This window comes from Ananas comosus, linkage group 22 (assembly GCF_001540865.1).
Source record: "Ananas comosus cultivar F153 linkage group 22, ASM154086v1, whole genome shotgun sequence".
Lineage (NCBI taxonomy): Eukaryota > Viridiplantae > Streptophyta > Magnoliopsida > Poales > Bromeliaceae > Ananas > Ananas comosus.
This window is the reverse complement of record NC_033642.1, coordinates 2,095,931-2,117,939: the sequence shown is the minus strand read 5'-3', so window position 1 is coordinate 2,117,939 and position 22,009 is coordinate 2,095,931. Positions and strand designations below refer to the sequence as shown.

At 33.6% G+C, this 22,009-nt stretch overlaps 1 long non-coding RNA gene and 1 pseudogene across 1 annotated transcript in view; one reads left to right on the top strand and one right to left on the bottom strand.

Annotated features, from left to right (window-relative positions):
* On the top strand, positions 4,432-10,291 carry LOC109727703 (annotated as a pseudogene).
* The window catches only part of LOC109726956, a 2,733-nt gene continuing 887 nt past the window's right edge, over positions 20,164-22,009 (bottom strand). Inside the window, exon 3 of the long non-coding RNA XR_002220661.1 lies at positions 20,164-20,202. This is a non-coding gene — a long non-coding RNA (uncharacterized LOC109726956). The remainder of the gene's footprint in view (positions 20,203-22,009) is intronic.

The following is a 22,009-nucleotide window of genomic DNA, read 5'->3' as shown; positions in this document are numbered from 1 at the left end:
TGCGTAACAAAGTATGATGAGGAAGGAGACAAGGACATGTTTAATTTGAGTATATTATCAGGTTATACATTCAAAGTGCTTGGTATTTTACAAGCACCATAACCTGAACTATTATCGGGATGATATATATATATATATATATATATATGATGTTGGGCTTTTCGAATCGACGTTCCATTGAAACTTCTAGAAAATAAATTTCGTAATTTTTTGAAATCATTATAAAGTCTATCAAGCGGGTATAAAATGAACAGTTAAAATCGAACAACATCCTAAAAATGGATGATCGGATCCTTCAATTTAAGATCGGAGTTATTGATCTTTATTTAGGTAGTGAATAAAATTTTCTATCAAAAATTCAATTTAATCCGATTCTCTTTCACCGTTAAACTAGCAAATATCCCATACCGGCCGTTAAAAATTATTAATTTTGTGAGTTTTTGATCGTAAGGTAAATGGCATCGAAAAATTATAAAATTTGATTTTTAGAAGTTTTAAATGTTGTAGATAATGTTTAACGGAAGCTTTATCATCAAAAACAACTTATGAGTACAACATATGTATATATAATGTATCTGAATTATGAATTATTTGAAATCGCCTATTTAGCCTTTCAAAATTTTAATTTTTGTTTGATTTGAGTCGGTCAATAATATTTTGTCTTTAAAATTTGAATGCGTCGTTTATTTTTACAGATTTAGTTAATATGCTTTATAAAATAGTTACCTTAAAATTTAAAGTCCAAAGTATCGGTGACTTATTTAAATCAAATAAATTGAAAGATTGAATAGTAAAATCAGAATTTTTAAAAATTGGATAGTCAAACTCAAAAATAATTTATAGTTTAGATAAGTTGTGAACACTTTTACCTAAAAGATGGATAATTGCTTTGTACAGCATTAGGAGCACGTTTTTGACTTGGAATCTTTCAAGAACTGCTCCCCTTTCATCCTTTGTTTGAATTCAATATCTTACAAAATATATATATATAAAAAAAAATTAATTGCATACAGTTTCTGGTAAATATATCGAATAACAGATATATTTCTACAAAGTTTAACTTTTTATTTTTATCCTTGTATAGGTCCTACCGTTTTCAAATATATCCCTACTATTAGAATCTGTTAGAAAAATATAGTTAATCATGAGTAAAATATTTAATCCTGGTTAGTGAATGAGTTAAATTGACCTGTTTAGCCCTTTTATATTATTCGAAGAAATATTTTTTTGGAAGGATATTTCTGTATAGTTCTAACTATCGGGGCTTTTGAAGGGATATATTTGTAAGGAAAAAAAATGTCATTTTACTTAACTGCTATTAAAAAATAAACAGTACTCTAACGGTAACAAAAAAGAGGAGCAAATAAGAATATCACTGAATTTTTATAGAGATAAAAATAAAAAATTAAACTTTATTGGGATATATTTGCTTTTCGATATATTTACAGGGAGTTATATACAACTAAACCTAAGAAAAGTAAACTGCACTGCTGGTCCCCAAACTTTGAAGCTAAGTTTCATTTTCACATTTTAATTGCTTCACTTTGAAGCTAAGTGTACAATCCTATTTGAATTGTAACCTTACAACTTAGCCCATCTAAGGACTATAATTAACACATTAATCTTATTATTATTTTAACTAAAAGTTAAAAAGATTGTTTAAATTCTTAAACTATTGGATTAATTAGAAGTTATAAAGATTACATCGGCTCCTTTGGGTTGTAGACTTAGCATTCTCTTACATTTCGACATTAGAGGCCCTATACTTTTAGTTTAGTTTCAATTTTATCCCTAAAATCAAAAGTGTTTCATTAATTGTAGTCCTTATATATTCAATTTATATATTATCATTTTTTTTTTCATCCATTTATATATCCAATTCACAAATATAAACTTTTTATATTATGAAAACACTATAACTCAAGTAGTATATGTGACAGAAAAATAGTTGACAAATACATGGTACATAAATATATATTCTCTAATAATAAATATATGTAGAGACTAAAGTATAGCATTTTAAGAGATTAAGGGCCGACAACGTTGAAGCTAAAAGTTTGAGGACCAAAATAAAACTACGCTGAAGAATTGAAAAAAAAAAAAGGTAAACTTCAAATTGCTCCCTTCTACTTTAGCTTATTTTTATAATGCCCTTCCGTCGTTTAAAAAGTTATAATTAATTTGTTTCTCTTAGTTTAATTTTTATCTCTCCAAAAAAATTTATATCAAATAAAATGGCAGCATAAAAAATTTTGTAAAAAATAATAAAGTGGCAACGCTAAATCACAGAATAATTAGTTGTAACTTTTTGACTAAATAAAAAAAAGAGCTAAACCACAAGAAAGCAAAGTGCAATTATTAAAACCACAGGGGCCGAAATGAAAATACGCTGCCAAGTCGGCTGAAAATAAAATACCAAATTACATGTTTTATCAAAGCCACAAATCAAAGTCTCTATAAAACTCTTCAACACTACACNCTATATATATATATATATATATATATATATATATAATGTATTTGAATTATGAATTATTTGAAATCACCTATTTAGGCTTTCAAAATTTTAATTTTTGTTTGATTTTAATCGGTCAATAATATTTTGTCTTTAAAATTTGAATGTGCCGTTTAGTTAATATGCTTTATAAAATAGTTACCTTAAAATTTAAAGTCCAAAGTGTCGGTGACTTATTTAAATCAAATAAATTGAAAGATTGAATAATAAAATCAGAATTTTTAAAAATTGGATAGTCAAACTCAAAAATAATTTATAGTTTAGATAAGTTATGAACACTTTTACCTAAAAGATGGATAATTGCTTTGTACAGCATTAGGAGCACGTTTTTGACTTGGAATCTTTCAAGAACTGCTCCCCTTTCGTCCTTTGTTTGAATTCAATATCTTACAAAAAAAAATATATATATATAAAAAAAGAATTAATTGCATACAGTTTCTTGTAAATATATCGAATAACAGATATATTCCTATAAAGTTTAACTTTTTATTTTTATCCTTGTATAGGTCCTACCGTTTTCAAATATATCCCTACTATTAGAATCTGTTAGAAAAATATAGTTAACCATGAGTAAAATATTTAATCCTGGTTAGTGAATGAGTTAAATTGACCTTTTTAGCCCTTCTATATTATTCGAAGAAATATTTTTTTGGAAGGATATTTCTGTATAGTTCTAACAATTGGGGCTTTTGAAGAGATATATTTGTAAGGAAAAAAAATGTTATTTTATTTAACTGCTGTTAAAAAATAAACAGTACCCTAACGGTAACAAAAAAAAAAGGGAGTAAATAAGAATATTACTGGACTTTTATAGGGATAAAAATAAAAAATTAAATTTTATTGAAATATATTTGCTTTTCGATATATTTACAGGGAGTTATATACAACTAAACCTACGAAAAGTAAACTGCACTGCTGGTCCCCAAACTTTGAAGCTAAGTTTTATTTTCACATTTTAATTGCTTCACTTTGAAGCTATTTGAATTGTAACATTACAACTTAGCCCATCTAAGGACTATAATTAACACATTAATCTTATTATTATTTTAACTAAAAGTTAAAAAAGATTGTTTAAATTCTTAAACTATTGGATTAATTAGAAGTTATAAAGATTACATCGGCTCCTTTGGGTTGTAGACTTAGCATTCTCTTACATTTCGACATTAGAGGCCCTATACTTTTAGTTTAGTTTCAATTTAATCTCTAAAATCAAAAGTGTTTTTCATTAATTGTAGTCCTTATATATTCAATTTATCAATTTTTTTTTCATCCATTTATATATCCAATTCACAAATATAAACTTTTTATATTAAGAAAACACTTTTAACTCAAGGAGTAGTATATTTGACAGAAAACATAGTTGACAAATGCATGGTACATAAATATATATATATATATTCTCTAATAATAAATATGTATAGAGACTAAAGTATAGCGTTTTAATAAGAGATTAAGGGCCGACAACGTTGAAACTAAATGTTCGAGGACCAAAATAAAACTATGCTGAAGAATGGAAAAAAAAAGAGGAAAACTTCAAATTGCTCCCTTCTACTTTAGCTTATTTTTATTATGTCCTTCTGTCGTTTAAAAAGTTATAATTAATTTGTTCCCCTAAGTTTAACTTTTATCTGTCCAAAAATTTTATATCAAATAAGATGGTAGCATAAAAATTTTGAAAAAAATAACAAAGTGGCAAAGTAAAAAGTACGCTAAATCACAGAATAATTAATTGTAACTTTTTGACTAAATAAAAAAAAGAGCTAAACCACAAGAAAGCAAAGTGCAATTATTAAAACCACAGGGGCCGAAATGAAAATACGCTGCCAAGTTGGCTGAAAATAAAATACCAAATTACATGTTTTATCAAAGCCACAAATCAAAGTCTCTATAAAACGCTTCAACGCCACACAACCAAAAAATAGAGAAGTAGATAAAAGAAGAAAAAAAAAAAAAAATACCACTAGTGCAAAAAATCAGAGTACCAATGGATTCTTGGATCCTCTTCCTTTCCATACTCTTAGCCCTCACTCTCTCCATCCTCCTACTATTAACAAATCATCATAAAAATCAGAATCAGAAGCAGCAGCAGCCGCAGCAGCAGAAGCAGCTGCAGGATAAGAATCGGAATCAGCAGCAGCAGCAGCAGCATGCAAAGCAGCCCCCAGGTCCCCCCAGCTTTCTGCTGCTGGCCAACATGATACGCCGCCGCCGATCCGTCTTCGACCCAGAGCACCACATCCGGACCCTGCACGCGCGGCACGGCCCCGTCGTCGCGCTCCGCCTCCCCTTCCAGCGCCGCCCGTCGGTGTTCGTCGCCGACCGCCGCCTCGCCCACAGCGCCCTCGTCGGAGGCGGCACCGCCTTCGCCCACCGAACTCTTCGCCCCGACACGCAGGTGCGAAGAGCCGTTTACATAAAGCATATATATTTTTACATAAGATTAATAACAAATCAATCATATAAACTCACATAAGCACATGATTCGGACACTACAATAAATTTAAGCTCAAAGAATCTCACATGAAAAAAGTTTATTGCACCAATATTTTCCAACGTTTTCTCGTTTATCTCTTAGTTTTCTATGTTTTAATAGGTAAAAAATATAGAAAACTTATATAAATTAAGAAATATTTTGAATCAGGTATAAAATTATCAAAATTTTAATTCTATTGTCGAATCTTTTAATTTGTTCGATTTGTATCAGTCAATGATATTTCAACTTTAAAGCTTAAACTCATTAATTATTTTTAAAAATTTATAATTACGATAATTGTATAAAATATACTAATTTATTAAAATTTTGAAGTAAAGTTGGACTCAAATAAAAAAAAAAAAATTTTGAAAATGTAGGGTAGCCAAATCAATATGTTCCATAGTTGGCAAAAGTTTTAATATTTTATCTTTTTTGATATTCGTAGTTGAGTGTCTAAAATTTATTTTAGTAAAAAAATTTGTGCCGTTAATTATAACGAAAACTGGCGTGATCGTACCAAATTTTGCCACATGGCAAATTCGGTCTACTTTTTTCATACATTTTGAGGATAAAAACTTAAATGAGATGAGATAACTGATCGCATCTAGCGCGCAGTTAGTTAAAAATGATATTCAAATTTTTAATTTCAAAATTTAGTTGTTTTTTATTTCTAAATGGCAAAAAAAATTGAAAAATTAGAATTAAATCAAAAAATAGGGTAAAGATTAGAAGTCAACTGTATCATTAATCCCAAAGAAGGATTAAATTGAAAAATAAGGGTGCAGATTGGAAGTCAACGGTCTCATTAATCCCTAGGACAGCGTTTCGTTAGGTGATAGGGATAGGGATAGGCCCTTATCCTCCCTTTATATCCAAACGCTAATTTTTTATCCGAGAATGGCCCTTATACCCCTTTATACCCAAACGCTAATTTTTTATCCGAGAAGAATAGTTTTTAGTTATTCCTACCAACACCTCCATTTTCTATATAAAACTACCTAATATTTTTCTTATCTCCGGAAACAACCTAATTTTCATCTAAACACTATTTTTCTTATCTCCATACTTGTATCTATCCCTGTAATAGCTAGAAAAATAGTGTTGATATATATATATATATATATATTTTGGGATAATTATATATAGTTAAAGACTCCGAACTTCTAAAATATTTTATATATATATTTTTTATTTCAAATTTTACCCACGTATATTTTTTTCGTTATTCAAAAATAATCTCGCTGGTAGTATCCGTTAAGTCATCCAAGATTAAATTCGGGTTAAATTTCTATGAGAGTTAAAAAGAAGTTAGAATAACTCTTTTGCTCCTTATTGACAAATAAGAAAAGTTTGAGGTAGTAAAAAAATATATTTGAAGAGACAAAACAATAATTTTACAGATATAATGGTTGTTTGTCAGGTGGGCCCTCGCGGTGCTCATCGAGAAGCTGAAAGCGCAAGCCGCGGCCAACGATGACGGCGTCGTAGTGGTGATGGAGAGCTTCAAGCACGCCATCTTCTGCCTGCTGGTGTTCATGTGCTTCGGAGTGAAGCTGGACGACGACGCCGCGATCGCAGACATCCAGGCCGTGCAGCAGTTCCTGCTGGCAGCCTTCACCGCATTCCCGGTCTTCGCTTTCTTCCCGACGGTCACCAAGCTCTTGTTCCGCAAGAGGTGGAACGCGTGCGTCGCAACGAAGCAGAAGCAGCAGGAGATCTTCGGGGCGCTGATCCGCGCCCGGCAGGAGCAGAAACTGAAGCAGGAGTCTGACAGGATAGCAGTCGCGTATGTCGACTCCCTGCTCGAGCTCCGTCTGCCGGAGGAGCAGGGCAGGAGTCTCACCGATGGGGAGGTCGTCAGCCTATGCTCGGAGTTTCTGAGCGGCGGGACCGACACGACAGCAACCGCGTTGCAGTGGATCATGGCAAACCTCGTCCGACGGCCGGACATACAGGTGCGTAATTTTGAATATAAATTAATTAATTTCGATCGACTGACCGTCCCGGACGCAAGTAGGAAAAGGTTTCGATAGCTGGTTGGTTGGTACCCAAAGTTTAAACTTCAAAATATAATCACTTCATATTTTCAGCTTGGCACCTGTTTGTTTGGGTGAAAGTGGAGAGGAGTGAAGTCGTTTCGGCCATAAACGATCATTTTCGTTGTTTATTTCACCGTAATAAAGATACGGTTGAAATTCGAATTATCCGAAACAGCAGGGTCAAAATTAATTACGGCGAAGAGAGATGAAGAACAAATAGCATGGGAGAAGCATTTTTCACCGAACTCCACTTCAACCCAAAAACCCATTTCAACCCAAAGTCCAATTGTGGTGAAACAAACAGGTCCTAAGGGAGTGTTTGGTTGCACGTAAAATCGTGCAAATTTGTACATAAAATAGTGAAAAATAATTTTTCCTTGGAAAAGAATTTGGTGGAAAAAATAATTTTTCAAATTGAAAAAATAATTTTTCAGCTGTTCATTTTTAGACTACTTATTTGATAGGTAAGTGATGTCGAAAAATTATAAAATTTAGTTTTTAAATACTTTCAATAGTGTAGATCAAGTCTAACGGAGCCGATCGTCGATTTGAAAATAGTATCATTGAAAATAACTTGGTAGCACGGAGGTCTCCGTGCTACCGATAGTATACCAGCCTAGCTCTCTCTCTATATATATATATATATGGGCTTAAAAATGACTTTTATTCGTATTTGCAGCCAACCAAAATACACATGGAAAGTACAAGAACAATTGCAATAATTAGATAGCACATGGACTATTAGTTATTTTTGCATATTAATTATCAAATATAAAAAATAACTTGTTGGTTCAATTCAAATAAAAAAGAATTTTTTGGTTCGGTTCACATTGAAGATGAACCATATTCAGATGAATCCTGTAGACCACCAGTTCGGTTCGGTTCAAAAAGGAATAATTGAAAGAAGAGAAGAAAAATTCGGATTCAAACATGGTTCGGTTAAGAAAAATATATAACTAAAAAACGAGAAAAAAAAAATATAGAAAAACCCTAAACTAAGGAGCCACATCATCATAAAACAATGGAAAAAAAAAATAAAAAAATCCTAAACTAAAGAGGGAGCGCCACGTCATCACAAAACATTGGGGACTAATAGATTTGTATAGATATGTTAATATCATTTTTTTTTATATCAATTTAAACTTTAAAGTAATTGATTATTTCACATGGAATCAATCAAAAGTGTTTACTTTGTTCGAAATTTTTGGCGAAAGCATCAATTCAATTAGTCCAAATTTTTTAAAAAGGTAAGGGGTATACTTCCAAATAGTATGTAATTAGGGGGTCTTCATGCATTTTGACCTACGATTGCATATTCAAAAGTCTTCCAGAAATTCTTTGACCTGACTTGGTCAATGCCAGCCCTAATAAGTGGCACAAAAAATTAAAATATATAAAAAATAAAATCATTATTTGTGTGATCATGTATGTTAGAATATTCTTTTTTACGTCATTAATTTTGTTAACAAGTTTGGACTCAATCCAAAAATTTACGCGGAGAGATGGACAAAATTTTTACATTTTTATGTGTCAGGATTGAAATTGTTATCTAATATGAAAATACTAATTTTAATATGTCTCGTCGACATGTATTACGGTTTAAAAAAAAAAAAAAGTCCAAACACTAGTTTCTCTAGTCTGGCTACTATCCTATTAATAGAATAGGAGCACTTGTTCTATCAAGTCGTTTTGAATGATCGGAACTTCAAATTGATAATCGGCACTGTTGAAATTGATCGACACAATTATTAATATTTAGAAACCAAATTTTATAATATTTAAAAATTATTATCAAGTTCATTTTAAGAGTTAAAAAATGAACGGTCATAAATAAATAATCTTTTTAAAATAGAGGTTAGACTTTCTCAATTCATAATCAGAGTTATCAAACATTATCTAAATAGTATAAAGAATTATCTATAAAAAATTTAAGCAATTTGGATTGCTCTACACCGTTAAACAAGCAAACGGCTCATATGGGCCGTCAAAAATTATTGATTTTACGACACTTTGATCACCATGTAAATAATTTTTAAAATTTATGAAATTTAGTTTCTAGATATATCAAATACGCTAGATCAACTTCAACAGCTCTGACCATCGATTCGGAATCTCTATCATCAAGAACCATTTGATAGGACAAGTGCTACTATCCTATTAATAGGATAGTAGCCCTAGCCCTAGTTTCTCATATTATTAGAGGTCTAGGTAAAAGGTTTGTACGACTTATGATAATTAATATGTCATAGATCACATTGTTATCAAGTGATTTGATTTTGCTTGCTTGTTAGTAGATGATAACTTTGACAATATGTGAACCAACTAATTTTCTCTATGATTTTAACTTGTTTCTGTGATCGGTAACAGACGAAGCTATATGAAGAGATCAAAACAATGGTAGGGACAACCGAGAGGAAAGAAATTGATGAAAAGGTCTTGTCATCTATGCCATACCTAAAAGCAGTAATTCTGGAAGGATTGCGAAGACACCCGCCAGCGCACTTTGTGTTGCCACACACCGTCACAGCTAATATGATGCTCGGTGAGTATTGCGTTCCAAAGGGAGCTGATGTGAACTTTATGGTGGCGGAGATAGGGTGGGAGGGAAAGGTTTGGGAAGACCCCATGGAGTTTCGACCGGAGAGGTTCCTGGAGGGCGGGGAGGGAGAGGCGGTGGACATAACGGGGAGTAGAGAGATCAAGATGATGCCTTTCGGGGCAGGGAGAAGGATGTGCCCGGGGTATGGGCTGGCAATGCTACACCTTGAGTACTTTGTAAGCAATTTAGTATGGGAGTTCGAGTGGAAGGCCATAGAGGGAGAGGAGATTGACATGTCGGAAAAGTTGGATTTCACAGTCGTTATGAAAACTCCTCTCCGGGCACGAATCCTTTCCAGAGGGAAAAATTGAAATGCTTGTCGAAAAAGAGTACACTAAGTTGAAATATATATATATATACATATATATATATATACAGATCGCCTTAAGATTCGTGCAGCACAAGTAAAGAAGAGTTAATGGGACACACTGTTAACAGTGCAGGGCAGATCTTGAGACGATCCGACGACTAGAAAGTCACAAGTACAACTCTGTATAAAATCTATTTGAAGTTTCATACACTTCTTTAACCTATGTTTAAGAATAGTTTGACTAATATGGAAGTGCCATGCAAGAAAATAACAAGCTAGGTTCTTGGATTGTTGGCAATAAATCACTCTTGTAGAAGCTTTATTTACAGAAAATCGAGCAAGTAATTTACGTATAGTGTACAGACACAACACTCACGTACTTTGATTGTCTTGATCTAGAAGGATTTAGGCGGTTAATTAAGTTCGATTTGGATTGAGATATCAGTACCGTCTTAAAGGGCATATTTGATGTTCTATTCATGCAGGTCGAGAAAAAATCGTCTGGGCCTAGCAAAGGAATTTACTATGCAGTACTTAATTACTGTGTAATAAATTTACAGCAACTTTTAGGGCATTGTTATACTATGAAAATATTTTACTTTATTTTAAATTTATATAATAAAAATATTTTTGTCCTATGTGACAAATACATAAATGGGCCTCCACAAAGCCCGATGGGTATTGGGCTTTCGGCGAGGGCCTGGTCCGGGTCTTCAGTTTTTTCAAAAAAATTGGATAAAAGCCCGATCCGATCAATTTTGATGTAGTCGGTATTATCTTTTCGAGAAATACAATATAATTCGGAATAGGATTTTGAGTTCTAGATCCGTCTCAATCGGTCACTAATAAGCACGGCCGAGGGTCCTACGCTACTTGTTTTTTGATAATTGTTTTGATAATAACGGCCTGAAAATAGTATTTCGACAACACTTTGTTGTCGGAATGAGTACGAAACTCATGTTTCGCACCATGCCACTTCCAACACACCCACTAACCATGCTAGGATAGCAAGATATCATCTTGTGCAACTGCAATCAGCGACACACCCAAAATAGTCCCCGAATTTGGCCTATTTTGGCCTTTCGGGCAGCGTAAGTACCTATTGATGTCACAATAGATACTTGTGGGACACTACGAGACAGCATGAACGCTTTCTCAACCAGCCAGAACTTGAGATTCGACAAGTTCGAAGAAAATCAGCCCTATTTCCTCAATTTTGACCGCATCGAAAAGAGAGAAGCAAAAGGACGCTTCATTTGTGGTTTAACAAGTCACCGAAGATGCGGGAAGGTCACCGGAGAAGTTGTCCAGCAACAAGATCTCATTGCTGTGTGGTGATCGACCAAAAAGAAACAGAAAGAGGGAGAAAGAGAGATATTGTATATATAAGGGAGATAGAAAATCTCGTTTGTGGTAAAAATGATGGCTAGGGTTAATCCGATCAATCTAGGGATTTGGGTCGCACTAAAATTATAAGATAGCCCTTAAATGTGTCCCCTCTCACAGTGCTTCACAAGCAATCCCATCATATCATGACAAAGGTTGCGCAAAAGCTCTCGAAAATTTTCAATTTTCAGCTGCAGTTTTCGAAACTACACATGAAGTGTCAATTTCAAGGTATTGCTGTTTCACAATAGAAAGCCCAATTTTGGAGAAGTTCAGGTTAAAATGTTCGTCTCAGATTGTAGATATCCACAGAGTTCCTAGGTTTCGTTTGGTTCGAGTATAAGCAATAACTAGTTATACCAGGGATAGGTACAAGTATGGATTTTAAAATAAAAAATGAAAATTTTAATTTTTAAATTTTAAAATTTAAAATTTTAATTTTTAAAATTTTAATTTTAAATATCAAATTTTAAATTTAAATTTCAAAGATATAAAATAACAAATTTAAAATTTAAAAACTAAAAATATCAAATTTAAAATTTAAAATTAAAAATATCAAATTTAAAAATTTAAAATTATTAATTTAAATTTAAATTTTAAAATTATAAATTTTAAAAATTTAAATTTAAATTTAAATTTAAAATAAAAATCTCTCTCTCTCTCTCTCTCTCTCTACTCGGGGGTGGGAACAACTTGTTCCCACCCCCCAAACACATGTTTGGGTATAAAGGGGGGGATAACCCCCTTATCTCCCCCCCCCTCTTTATACCCGATCCAAATGGGGGCATAGAGTTCTTTCGCACCTTCGGTCGCCGCATATAGCACATCAGAATCGAACATCTCCGACTCTGCCGTCTGTGCCATCGCTGATACCGTCTCGTCCTGGTTCACGACAGTTTTCTCTTTCTGTCGCTTTAACTCCTTCAGATCATCCTGAAGCTTTCGACAGTTGCGCTTTATATGCCCTTTCCTGTGACATTCTTAACTTCTGAATTTTGTGAAGTAGTTTATAAGATATTGCATTTCGATTGCGAAGGGGTTAGTCATCTCTCATCTGTAGCATAGTCCGCATAGTGCTCACTTTAAAAATATGTTATTTCGCACTCAAAATTTCGATTTTCACGGAACTTGACTCCAAAAGTTTGTCGCCCGAGCGCCACTTACATAGAAAATTTTGGTTAATCCATTATTTAAATTTACAATTTTCATACTATAATCACACCAAATTCCCTCAAACTTCTTTGAGATCTAAATTATCTTCAAATCTTTGGTTCATAATAAACTTTTGATGAGTTATGTTTTATAGAAAAGAACCCAAAATTACAAATCTCGTACATAAAATCTCGGATTCTACATCACTCCCACCTTACAAAAAGTTTCGTCTTTGAAACTTGATTATATATCCTCTGTTAAAATCCGGAACGACGAAAAATATATCCAAAAAATAACTTAATGCAGGAAGAAAAAAGCTAAGAAAATAGCATACCGAAATTTAGGTGGTTCGGCCAACGGCCTACGTCCACGGACCTTGGGTTGACTTAATTAATTGAGCATCTAAGAATCCTCTCAGCCGACCACCAACAGCGCACAACAATCGCAGGCTAATTTAATTAAAGCATGGCTTCACAATTTTAGTCGCACAGGCTTCATTATATATGTAGGCTGCGTACAATTTTAGTCGCACAGGCTTCATTATATATGTAGACTGCGTTTGGTTCAGGTATAAGTAAGAACTGCTAGTTCCAGTCAGGTATTAGCAGGAACTAGACCAATTTTGCGTTTGGATGAAAATTGGGTTGTTCCTAAGGTATAGCTTTAAATTAGAGTCTAATTAGACCTCTAGTCTAATTGAACTTCTAAACATAAATCTAATCTAATTTAATTAGAATTAGATTTCGACTCATAATCCATATATACCAAATAAAATCTAAATTATATCTAATCCTAATTAGATTAGAATTTAACTTCAATTTAAATAACTACAAATCTAAACCAAATTTAACATCCTCCCTAATCAAATTTGGCTGCTATTCTTTCATTATGGTTAAGCTCTTAAGTAGCCTCGTACTACACCTGATTACTTAACCTTTACACAAGTAACGACTTTTGAAAGCACAAGAGCTTATATATATATATATATATATATATATATAGAGAGAGAGAGAGAGATATATATATATATATATATATATATATATATTGATCCGACCTTATGTTAGTTATCGTGGTTCGATAACCACGATAACTAAAAAATCGGAAATCTAACTCTTTACCTACCAATCCTACTACACCCGGGGGATCCCAACTCACTCACAAACCAATTTATCATATTAGATTGCCTATTTTTATTAGTTTTCCAATTTAGATTGTCACTTTTTGAACTATCGTGGTTTATGAACCACGATAGCTATCATGGTGTCAGCCTGTGAGAGAGAGAGAGAGAGAGAGAGAGAGAGAGAGAGAGAGAGAGAGATTAGGGATTTNATATATATATATATATATAAAAGTTGGAGCTACTATACTCATATGAGTATAGAGCCCTTTGTACTTATAACTTTTCAACCGTTCAGATGAAAAAATATACGGTTAGGATAAGAGTCGTTACGGTTAAGTTGATAGTGGCCCCCCTAGGGTTGAGTGGGTGGTTGGTTGAATAGTATAATCTAACGGATGAAAATGATTAAAAGGTAGATCAAATGGCCAAAAACTTATGAGTACAATAGGCTCTATACTCATAAGAGTATAGTAGTCGGACTCTCTCTCTCTTTCTATATATATATATATATAGTCCAACTATGGTGCTTTTGAAAGCACAGCTCATGTGGTACTTTCAATTTTTTAACTCTTTGATCAGTTTTTTGACCATTTTTAACCTTTAAATTAATATTATTCTCCTACGAGAACCACTAAACCCTAGGGCCCTATATGATTCGAGGATAAAGCAGGGATAACGAACGTTATCTCTGTTTTTGGACTGGAATTTCTTATTCCGGTCAAACATTACTATTTTCGGCTATTCCAGAATAGCTTGAGATTTACTATTCTACCATTTTGGCGGAATAGTGTTATTCCAAAATTTAATTTCAAGTTTTATTAAGATTATAAATTGAATTAAAACTAAATTACATACACATAATATGTTATATATTATAATATATTATTTTTATTATAAACTTATTAATTGCACTACTTAATTTATTACTCTAATAAATATTTAATTAGTTATTTGAGTAATTAATTTATTATTTTAATTAATTTGCTAATTAAATAATTAATTATTTATTAGTGTACTAATTTATATTGATTAATTAATTATTTGACATAACCAATTTATATTGATTAATTAATTATTTGACATAAGTTAGATGGACCAACTTCTTTATACTTCCGAAAATATAGTAGCTTTAGGATTGAGTGGGTGGTTGGTTGAATAGTATGATTTAACGGGTGAAAATGATCAAAACGGTAGATCTAACTGTAGAAAATTTGGTAGCTTTCACTCCTAGGGGACCACTATTATTCTAACCGCACATCTCTTCATCCAAGAGCCGAAAACTTAATAACACCAGTAACTTGGTGCTATTAATAGTATTCTAGCTGCCTAGTTCTCTCTCTCTCTCTCTCTCTATATATATATATATATAATTGAGCTAGAATACTTTTAAAAGCACCAACCCCTTGGTGCTTCTAAGTTTTTAACCCTTGGATCTACTCCTTGATTACTAATATTCTTCGGATCAAACACTATTCCACCTACCACCACCTATCACCATTATTTCAACCCTACATCTCTCCATCCAATAGCTAAAAACTCAAAAGAGATATATATATATATATATATATATAGAGTTGAGCTAGAATACTCTCGATAGTAAACGGGGCGTTTTACTATCGAGTTGTTTTCGATGATAGAGCTTCCAAATTGACGATCGGCTCCGTTGAACATGATCTATGCCACTTGAAGTGTTTAGAAATCAAATTTCAAATCTTTTCGACATCATTTGCCTAATGATCAAAGGGTTTCAAATTGTAATTTTAATGGTGGATAAGAGACGTTTTCTCGTTTAACGGTGTAAAGATATCCAAATCAATTGAATTTTTGTTAGAAAATTCTTTAAACTATTTAAACAAGATCTATACTATTGATCTTGATTACAAGACTCCTATCATCATTTTTTAAAGAATATTCATTTTCAGCCGTTCATTTTTTGTTCACTAGATGGATAAAAGAACAATATCGAAAGTGCGTGAAATTTGATTCTAGATAGTTTAAATGTGTTTAATCATTATTTAACGGACGCGATCGTCAATTTGAAGCTCTATCATCGAAAACAACTCGATAGTAAACGCCCCGTTTACTAATCGAGATAGTATCTACTCACTCTATATATAGTAGTAGTTACTAATATTACAGAATAGGGAGTAGTATATAATAATAATGTACTATATAAAAAATAATATATGAACAAATAGTTATATAAGAACCTAATTGATAATTTCGAATTGATGACGAGCCACTAACGCTGCGCGAACATCCCGTGAGTATAACACGTTGATTGCTTAGGTAAATTAAAACTAATCTAAAAATAACATGTCATGATTTTTCGATATTATTTGCCCAGTAATCGAAAGGGCTCAATATCAATTGTGCTATTAGGAGCACAGTAATTCTTGTGCGTCTAAACTTCTAATCATCCATCAATTTTGATGAATAATTGATGCTAATCTCTCTTTTTTTTCTCCTATTTCTTTTTTTATTTTTCTTCTCTCATTCTCTCTCTCTCTCTCAATTTATAGTACAATATAAATAAGTCCTATGGATCTATTTTATGAGAATATTAAATGTAAGGATGTCACACATCCTTAGCATGTGATTTCTTTTGCTTGCAAGGTGATCCCCACATTGTTCACCATTTATTAGTAGTGGCTACACTCCAAGATGAAGAATTATCCTTTTCCCAATTTTAATAATTTTAAAATATCTAATCATTTTCAAGTTTTCAAAAGCTTGTTAATTGTTTTTTTTTTCTCGTTTATATAAAAAAAATTGCAGGTTGTAGGGTATACATTGGAGGGATTAGAAAGAAATGGAAAAAACTTCAAATATCCCCCGTGGTTTAAAACTTTCTTACTTTAGTACCTGTGGTTTAAAATGTATTACTTTAGTACCCTGTGGTTCCGTTTTTTCTCGTTCTGTTATCCCCTCTGTTGATTCTTTATTAAAATATATAGAAAAAACTTCAGATACCCTTTGTTTTTAATTTATCGAATATTCACTTTATGGTTTGTGAAATTTTTACTTTAGTGCTTTGTAATTTTTTTTAACTTTTTCATTGATTTAACAAAAAAATTAAAAGAGAAAGTCAAATCCACATGGTACTAAAGTAATACACTTTAAATTATAAAGCACTAAAATGAGAAAGCGCTGAACTACATGGATGATATTTGAAGTTATTCTAAAGAAATAATATTTGGGTCCGCTTGTGAAATACAATCAAGGATATACTCGTCAAAAAATTCCGTCATTTTTTGCTCACGTGCATAATAGATAAAATAGTTTTTGAAAGTGACAAATTAGTTGAAAAAATCCAATTTTAATCATTAGATTAATTTACTAAATAAATATTGAAGGTAAAAAAGATAAATTTAATAGAAAGCTATTAAGAAAGATAATTAAGATATGTGACAGTTTCTTTTAACAATAAATAGAAATAGCAAAAAATGTTTAGCAATTTCTTTTAAAAAAAGTAAACTTCAATTTGCCTCCCTAAGGTTTAGCTCATTTTCACTTTTCTAACTGATCAAAAAGTTATACTTAAACAATTCTGTTCTATTTCTGTTTTTACCTTAAAAAATTTTACTATCAAATAGGGTGACAAAGTTTTTTTTTTTTAATTTTTTATAACCACACAATAGTTATGTATAATTTTTTAAATTATAGGATAACAGAATAAAAATGATCTAAACCATAGGGTAGTGAAATGTAATTTTTTAAACAATAAAATGGCAAAATCAAATGAGATGAACTTCAAGGGGGCAAATTATAGTTAAGTGTAATGCTATTTAATAAAATAATTCTGAAAAAAACACTAAATTAAGGTGCTGTGCTGCTAATAGATTCTTTTTGCAATAAAATTGGAAGGATTCAATTAAAAATTGTGCTTTTGTGGTCTAAAATTGCATATCTGCTTTTCATTACAGCAGAAGCTTTAAATATTTTGCGTGGCTAAAATACAGAATTTTTTTTTTTTTATAATACCCGCTTTTCATTTTTTTTTTAACTTTCAAAAACCTCCATTATGCTTCCGTCATTATTTCGTCTATTTTTTATTATTGATATCAAAAATATTCTTGAAAATAACAAAAGTATATTAATTCGGTCATTTCGTCTTTTCATTAGTGTCGTGATCCTTGAAAATATTTCTGAAATTTGAAGAGGACAAAATATAAATTTTTGGAACCCAGAAAGAAAAAAGTAAAAAAAAAAAGGGATATTTATAGAGAGTTTTGACTAGGGGTGGCAATCCAGCTCGCTGTTCGCAAGCCAGCTCGTGTTCGGCTCGAAATGAGCTCGAGATCGACTCGCTCGTTTAGTAAACGAGCCGAACACGAGCTGGATTTTTTAGCTCGTTTAATAAACGAGCCGAATACGAGCTAGGGTCAACTCGCTCCTGTTCGGCTCGATAACAGCTCGAATACATATATTTTATATTTATATAATTTATTTAATTTATATTTTTATATATAAATAAATAATTATATATAATATATATTTTTATTATTTAATTTTTAGCAAAATAAAAATATAAATGCGAGCTTAATTATAAAAAGACTCATTTATATGTAAAGTTTCAACTATTAGATCAAAGTCTAATGGATAAGATTTTATAAATTTATTTTTTATATATATTTAATCTAATTTTTTTTAATTTATTGTTCGTTGGCCAGCTCGTGAGCCAGCTCGTGTTTGGCTCGTTAATAAACGAGCCGAACACGAGCTGAATTTTTCAGCTCGATACTTTAACGAGCCAGCTCATGTTCGGCTCGTTTACACTCCTAGTTTTGACCATAATCTAAATATCTTTTTATCATTAAGGAATTAAAAATTGTTATTAATTGGTTATGATGTATTCGAAATGCTCTTTCCACATATAATGTAATTGGATCGATTTTTCACAAAAGAAAAGTATAATCTCAAAAAGAGTATTATTATTTCTGATTCTGATAAAACTTCCTAGTTTGAGTGAAATTGAGGGCCTTGAAATATGTTTTAATTCATTGTTAATAAAATTGAGCAAGATTTTATTATTTACATTATTACACCTTTTCTTTCTATTCTCTAATCTTCAACTACGGCGCGCTTTATCCGATTAAAATTGAATTACTGAACGAAACTAACCTAAGTCGATCGAAAAATTCGGTTTTTCACTTTAAATTGTTCGATTTGACCTAAAATTTTGATTTTGAGTTTTCGATTTGACCATCTAACTTAAAATCCAAATCGACAGAATTAACTGTTTAAATGAGCCAAAGTGTTCTTTTAGGCTGAAAATTAAATTATATGTTATTTTTTAAAATTTTTTGAAAAAGTAAAATAAAAATTTACAATTTAGTCTAATAAAGTGTTTACTATTATTCCTTCTCAATTCTTGTAATATAAATTTAAATTTGGTATATAAGTGGTTTGAATATTCTAAATCAATAAATCTATAAATTTTTCGTTATATTATAATTTCGAAAACCCAACTTAGTAGGGCCCAAAACTAACCAAACCAACCGAATCGAACCAAAAAATTTAGATTCGATTAGTTTTCGATTTGGAGTAATAGTTCGATCGGTTCAGCTCAGAGAGTTGTAAATAAAAAAACTCAGCTCGATCTGCCATTTCACCAAAAATCAATCGAAACTACAGAACCAAGGATTTAAGTATCATAGTATAGAGTCGTGTCGAAACTTGCAGGTACGGTACGACACAGTGTTTGTCGAGCCGTGCCGGTAAAAAAAAAATATATATGTGTCGACACACATAATGATATAAATATTTATTTTCTCTAGCAACAAAGTATTATAACTGTTTATTATATATGTTTATCAAATTTGTTGAGCTTTATTAAGAAAATCACTTACCAATTTTTTAAAAAGAGGATTTTAAGCGGTGTTATCGGTCGACCTCGGCGAGCTATATCATGGCTGTTAGGAACATTAATCGGGGTCAGATACAACGGAACACTCTCGACCCAATCACCTAAATTTTTAGAAGGTGGTCTCTGTTTTCGCTCCGGAATATATTACGATCGTCTGCAGTCATCATGATTTCTCATGTTATTTTAGGAACTCCTTCGATTCACTCACGCCTCTGTCTCGGATGAGTTATTACTGATTCTCATTGACTTTCGGACTACCATTACGTCTCTCGCGTCTTACTTTCCTAAGGTTTGCCAACTTAGGGTTTCTGCTAGGTGCCCTAAACCGAACCCTATAGCGAAAGTTTTGTGGAGAGATTATTAGCCAACTTACCTCTGTCACGCCCCGGATTACATTTTCCCCGGGCACGCCGACAAATCCGCCGTATACAAAGAAATTTTCCCTGTATACGAAGCGATAGCTGTACCTGTAAATCAAACACTACTACGAACAGTAGTAGGGAGCTGCTAGAGAAAACAGAAGCTAAACCAACTGAGTTTCATATACATAGTCCAAATCCAAAATACAAAGCTACTCGCACTGGCGAGTTAGGTCCATTATGTACATAAACTCGAAACAAAACATCTACCTGCAGTAGGGGCACCTCTAGCTCAGCACGTCGGGTAGGGCTCTATCTCGCGACGCCCTTGCCTCGATCCTGATCCGCAGACGGTGCAGCAGCCGGAACCTGTGGCTCTGCAAAAATATAGGTAACAACTGGGCGTGAGAACTACTGTAAAAACAAGTAGTCCTCAGTGGGTACCGCCAAAAACAACATCGGTCACCCACTAAGCTACAGAAGGGAGCAAGGATAGTAGGAAAAGCAAGAAGTACACTCTACCGCTATCAATCACTACACTATCATGCTCTACACTAACCAACTGTAGGAATAGTCAAGTCTGACCCAATCCAAATCGGGACTGTAAGCATACCCGTCCCCGGGACTGTGAATACACCCGTCCCTGCCCCGTTGCGACTATCGGGCTCTATCCACTCTAACTAATCCGTGGAGAGCAAGTCCAACTGGCATGAGCGACACCAACGCAAAAGCACAAGCCTGACTCCGGAGTGGCACTCGTGGGCGCTACCCAACCGAGTATGCAGCGTATCTCTGTCGAGCTCAATTAGGCTCCAACTAGCCAAAGTCAAGTAATCGACTCAAACTGGTCTAACAACCAACAGGTAAGTGCCCTCGGCACAATCTGACGCCAAAAAGGCGATACGGGTCCACCGTCAACTCTGACGGCACCCAACAGTCCGAAATGACCTGAACGACCCTGTAAAAATCCACTCGGCGAACCAGCACGAGTGTAAATACATTTTAAACTACCTGGAGTACTCGCCTCGAAGAAACTGCGACAGTATAATTTTCTAACGGCTCCTAGAGCTAAATCAGGTAGTTAACTGGTGACAGGTCCAAATCGCAGGTTTTCTCCTAATTCAATTTCCAAGTCCAACATGTATAATTTATTTACTTGATAAAATACGCTCGAAAATTCAGATATTACATTTCTAACAATAATCCATGAATTTGAGCTAACATTAATTCCGAAATCAAGATCTATACATGTCGACCAATAAGAACTTAGGAGTAAAGCCGATGTAACCCACCTCGAAAGCTATCCCCTGGCAGCGAACGAAGCCTCGAACCAGGATACCCTCTGCTGGATCAACCAAAAACACCCGAGTCTCGAAATCGAGCTAACTCCAAACTAAAACACCAAAATTTCTCAATTCAGTCCAAAATCCACAGCAGCAGAGAAGAGAAGGATTTCGACCAAGCTAACCTTCACCAAAATTCGCAAGTAAAGGCTTCGTGGATTCCTCTCGAAGTCCCGAATCCAACGAACCAAGTCTCGTCGAAATCCGATGCTCCTACGTCGCGTACGAGCTGAAATACTAACAGTCGACGGTGGATTTCAGCAAACAACACTTTTCCGAGTTGAAGTAGCAAACACCTGCCCAAAAATTCAGGGAAATGCTGAATTACTCACCTCGACAACACCGGCACCGCTGCGACAGTAAAAACGGCGAAAAACCTCCACTCGCCCGGCCTCCTCGCGCTACCCCGGCCTCAAACGCGAGCTCAAACGGTTCCGCGGCGCGATGTCGGTGACGGACTCTCCAACCGAGCTCACCACGGCAACCAAGTCTAGAGAGAGGAAGGAGAAGAGAGAGCAACAAGAACTCACTCTCTCTCTCAGCACAAGGCTAAATAGAGAGGGAGTGGGTTGGTGATACAAACGAGGTGAAAATTTACTCAAATGCCCCCTCACCTACCCTGGTGTACCGGTACACGGGATCGCGTACCGGTACAGGAAGCTAACCCGAGAGCAGTACGCGCTCAGCCAGTATAGCGTACCGGTACACCTCGCTGGCTGTGCCGGTACAGCGAGCAGGAAAATCTGCTATTTTGCAGATTTCTTCGCTGAAGGCTGCTCTCGCGTCGCACGGAGTCCGTTTTACGTCTATTTGACGCCAACGCGACTCGGACTTGTCCCGA